This window comes from Aegilops tauschii, chromosome 7 (assembly GCF_002575655.3).
Source record: "Aegilops tauschii subsp. strangulata cultivar AL8/78 chromosome 7, Aet v6.0, whole genome shotgun sequence".
Lineage (NCBI taxonomy): Eukaryota > Viridiplantae > Streptophyta > Magnoliopsida > Poales > Poaceae > Aegilops > Aegilops tauschii.
In genome coordinates, this window is record NC_053041.3 from 63,540,792 (window position 1) to 63,546,556 (window position 5,765).

Here is a 5,765-nt window from a genome sequence, read left to right on the forward strand (position 1 = left end):
AATATCAATATAAAAGCATGATGCAAAATAGACGTATCAGTGCGCGGCTGCCCTGGCCGCCCCTCCTCTTCTCCCACTAAGGCCCATTAGGCCCAATATACTCCCCGGGGGGTTCTGGTAACCTCCCGGTACTCCGGTAAATATCTGAAACCTCCCGAAACACTTCCGGTGTCCGAACATAGTCATCCAATATATCGATCTTTACGTCTCGACCATTTCGAGACTCCTCGTCATGTCCGTGATCATATCCGGGACTCTGAACTACCTTCGGTACATCAAAACACAAAAACTCATAATACCGATCGTCACCGAACTTTAAGCATGAGGACCCTACGGGTTCGAGAACTATGTAGACATGACCGAGACACGTCTCCGGTCAATAACCAATAGCGGAACCTGGATGCTCATATTGGTTCCCACGTATTCTACGAAGATCTTTTATCGGCCAAACCGCATAACAACATACGTTGTTCCCTTTGTCATCGGTATGTTACTTGCCCGAGATTCGATCGTCGGTATCTCAATACCTTGTTCAATCTCGTTACCGGCAAATCTCTTTACTCGTTATGTAATGCATCATCCCACAACTAACTCATTAGTCACATTGCTTGCAAGGCTTATAGTGATGTGCATTACCGAGAGGGCCCAGGGATACCTCTCCGACAATCGGAGTGACAAATCCTAATCTCGAAATACGCCAACTCAACAAGTACCTTCGGAGACACCTATAGAGCACCTTTATAATCACCCAGTTACATTGTGACGTTTGGTAGCACACAAAGTGTTCCTCCGGTAAACGGGAGTTGCATAATCTCATAGTCATAGGAACTTGTATAAGTCATGAAGAAAGCAATAGCAACATACTAAATGATCAAGTGCTAAGTTAACGGAATGGGTCAAGTCAATCACATCATTCTCCTAATGATGTGATCCCGTTAGTCAAATGACAACTCATGTCTATGGTTAGGAAACTCAACCATCTTTGATTAACAAGCTAGTCAAGTAGAGGCATACTAGTGACACTATGTTTGTCTATGTATTCACACATGTATTATGTTTCTGGTTAATACAATTCTAGCATGAATAATAAACATTTATCATGATATGAGGAAATAAATAATAACTTTATTATTGCCTCTAGGGCATATTTCCTTCATTATGAAGAATAGACCCACCAATAGTGGGCAAAGCACCAGCACCAGTAAAGAAATCTTGAATAACTCCTTTTCCAAAAATATTACCACTACCAATCCGGAACTTTTTAGTGTGTAAAATAGTAGGTTCTTCATGAGGGTTGTGAAAATCATCAAAGTTCCCCCCATCGTTACTACTATCTTTTTCAATGATAACCTCCCCAGTTTCAGACATGGTGACAACAAACGAGCAAGCGGGAAAGACGAACTGAAAAGGGGGCGAAGAAAAGGAAAACACAAAGGTTTTCGAAAATTGTTTTAGAAGTGGGGGAGAGGAAAAGAGAGGCGAATGGCAAATAATGTAATGTGAGGGAGAAGAGTTTGTGATGGGTACTTGGTATGTCTTGACTTGGCGTAGATCTCCCCGGCAACGGCGCCAGAAATCGGCAAGTTGACGGGAGATTAAATCTTGATTTGACTTGGCGTAAACCTCCCCGGCAACGGCGCCAGAAATCCTTCCTGCTACCTCTTGAGCATGCGTTGGTTTTCCCTTGAAGAGGAAAGGGTGATGCAGCAAAGTAGCGTAAGTATTTTCCTCAGTTTTTGAGAACCAAGGTATCAATCCAGTAGGAGATAACACGCAAGTCACCTAGTACATGCACAAACAATCAAGAGCCTTCCAACCAACGCGATAAAGGGGTTGTCAATCCCTTCACGGTCACTCACAAAAGTGAGATATGATAAAGAATAATAAGATAAATATTTTTGGTATTTTTGTTGTATAGATTGGAAAGTAAAGATTGCAAAATAGTAAACGAGATGCGATGTAAATAAAAGAGATGTAATATAATAGGAAAGAGACCCGGGGGCCATTGGTTTCACTAGTGGCTTCTCTCAAGATAGCATATATTACGGTGGGTGAATAAATTACTACCGAGCAATTGATAGAAAGTGCATAGTTATGCGAATATCTAGGCAATGATCATGAACATAGGCATCACGTCCGTGTCAAGTAGACCGAAACGATTCTGCATCTACTACTATTACTCCACACATCGACCGCTATCCAGCATGCATCTAGAGTATTAAGTTCATAAGAACAGAGTAACGCATTAAGCAAGATGACATGATGTAGAGGGATAAACTCAAGCAATATGATATAAACCCCATCTTTTTATCCTCGATGGCAACAATACAATACGTTCCTTCCTACTCCTACTGTCACTGGGAAAGGACACCGCAAGATTGAACCCAAAGCTAAGCACTTCTCCTATTGCAAGAAAGATCAATCTAGTAGGCCAAACTAAACCGATAATTCGAAGAGACTTGCAAAGATATCAAATCATGCATATAAGAATTCAGAGAAGAACCAAATATTATTCATAGATAAACTTGATCATAAACCCACAATTCATCGGATCTCGGCAAACACACCGCAAAAAGTATTACATCGAATAGATCTCCAAGAACGTCGAGGAGAACTTTGTATTGAGAATCAAAGAGAGAGAAGAAGCCATCTAGCTAATAACTATGGACCCGAAGGTCTGTGGTAAACTACTCACCCTTCATCGGAGAGGCTATGGTGTTGATGTAGAAGCCCTCCGTGATCGATTCCCCCTCCGGCAGATCGTCGGAAAAGGCCCCAAGATGGGATCTCACGGGTACAGAAGGTTGCGGCGGCGGAAAAGTGGTTTCGTGGCTCCCCCCTGATGTTTTTAGGGTATAAGAGTATATATACGCGGAAGAAATAGGTCGGTGGAGCTCCGTGGGGCCCATGAGGGTGGGGGGCGCGCCTACCCCCGGGCACGCCCTCCTGCCTCGTGACCGCCTCGCGGAGTTCCAGACTTCAACTCTAAGTCTTCTGGATTGCGTTTGTTCCAAGAAAGATCACCGCGAAGGTTTCATTCCGTTTGGATTCCGTTTGGTATTCCTTTTCTGCAAAACACTGAAATAGGCAAAGAAACAGAAACTGGCACTGGGCCTGCGGTTAATAGGTTAGTCCCAAAAATAATATAAAAGAGCATATTAAAGCCCATTTAAACATCCAAAACAGATAATATAATAGCATGGAACAATAAAAAATTATAGATACGTTGGAGACGCATCAGAAGGCACACATCGGTGTTGCCAGCATCGGGCATGCGTAGACGAGGCACCTGCATGAGGTGTACGCCATGTAGGAGAAGTCAGAGGGGCCAGCAGAGAAGAAATCGACGACGATTGTGGCGTCCATCGGCGCGGGGCCGATGTCACCAACGGTGGCCGGAGTAGACGAATTGTCGGGGTACTTGACGACGATGCTGGGGATGGGCTGCTGTTTGGACAAAGACGAAGGGGGTGGACGGGCGGCAACGACCGAAGAAGAGAGCCGGCAGCGGCCTGACGGCGGCTAGGTTAGTACCACAACGGCGGTGCTCGAAGTAGGCGAGGAATCCGACAACGTGACGAAGACTGGCGCGGACGATGGCGTTCCCGCCCCAAGGGAGGCGGCGTGGCGTTGATGTCTACTACACAACCTTCTTCTTCTAGACTCGTGTTGGGCCTCCAAGCGCAGAGTTTTGTTGGATATTATCAATTTCCCCTCAAGTGGATGACCTAAGGTTTATCAATCCATGGGAGGCGTAGGATGAAGATGGTCTCTCTCAAACAACCCTGCAACCAAATAACAAAGAGTCTCTTGTGTCCCCAACGCACCCAATACAATGGTAAATTTTATAGGTGCACTAGTTTGGCGAAGAGATGGTGATACAAGTGTAATATGGATAGTATATATAGATTTTTGTAATCTGAAAATATAAAAACAGCAAGGTAACTAGTAACAAAAGTGAGCAAAAATGGTATTGCAATGCTTGAAAACAAGGCCTAAGGTTCATAATTTCACTAGTGCAAGTTCTCTCAACAATGATAACATAATTAAATCATATGGCAATCATTCAACGTGCGACAGAAGTCACTCCAAAGTTCCTATCGCGGAGAACATAAGATGAAATTGCTTGTAGGTTACGAAACCACCTCAAAGTTATTCTTTCCAATCAATCTATTGAGTTATTCCTATAAGTGTCACAAATAGACCTAGAGTTCGTAGTAAAATAACACCATATGATACACATCAATCAACCATAATATCACCTAGATACTCCAATGTCACACAAGTATCCGTGGGTCAATTATATGATATGCATCAAACAACTTCAGATTCATAATATTTAATCCAAAATAAAGAACCTCAGAGAGTGCCCCAAGATTTCTACTGGAGAAACAAGGACGAAAACGTGCGTCAACCCCTATGCATAGATTACCCCATTGTCACCTCGGGAATCCGTGAGTTGAGTGACAAAACATGCATCAAGTGAATCAATAGAACACCCCATTGTCACCATGGGTATCCCACGCAAGACATACATCAAGTGTTCTCAAATCCATAATATTATTCAACCCGATAATAATGAAACCTCAAAGGTAAAACTCAATTCATCACAAGAAGGTAGAGGGGGGAAAACATCATATGATCCAACTATAGTAACAAAGCTCACGGTACATCAAGATCGTACCATATCAAGAACACGAGAGAGAGAGATATCAAACACATAGCTGCTGGTACATACCCTCAGCCCCGAGGGTGAACTACTCCATCCCCATCATGGAGACCGCCGGGATGATGAAGATGGCCACCGGTGATGGTTTCCCCCTCCGGCATGGTGCTAGAACAGGCTCCCGATTGGTTTTTGTGGCTACACAGGCTTGCGGTGGCAGAGATCCTGATCTAGGTTTCTTTCGGGGTTTTCGTGATTTATAGGAACTTTTGGTGTCGCTATCACATCAGGGGGGATTCCCGAGGGACCCACAAGGCAGGGGACGCCCTCCACCCTTGTGGTTGCCTCGGGACTCTTCTGGCTCATCTCCGATGCCCCGTGGTCTCTTCTGGTCCATAAAAAATCACCGTAAATTTGCAGCTCGTTCGGACTCCGTTTGATGTTCCTTTTCTGTAAAACTCAAAAACAAGGCAAAAAACAGAAACTGGCACTAGGCTCTGGGTTAATAAGTTAGTCCCAAAAAATATAAAATAGCATATTAATGCATATAAAACATCCAAAACAGATAATATAATAGCATGGAACAATAAAAAATTATAGATACGTTGGAGACGTATCAGGCCCATACCACAAGAGGTCGATGCGCGGGGACGGCGGTGGACTGTGGGCCGCGGAGCTACGGCCCGAAGGGGCTACATAGCAGCGGCGGGCAGGTCGGGGCAACGGCGGAAGACCTCGGGACGGTTGCGGGGACCGCGGGCCGCGACGCTACATCCCGAAGGGGTGGTGTAGCGGTTGAGCGTGGGTCAGGGCAACCACAGGGACGACCTCGGGGCGGTGGCGGGGACCATGTATTGTGGCACTACGGCCTGAAGAGGCGACGCAGCTGCGACGCGTGAGTCGATGCATCAGTGAGGAGAACCACGGGGTGGCAGCGCTGCGGCCCTACGGGGTGACGCAGCAGCAGCCCGGTAGTCGATCGGTGGAGAGGCGCGCTGAACTCGGTGACGGTCTTCACGTGACCCGCGGAGGTGCGCGCAACCGACGGGCCAGGTCGGAAGTGCGGTGTAGATGAAGGCGAGGTTGATGGAGGATCCCG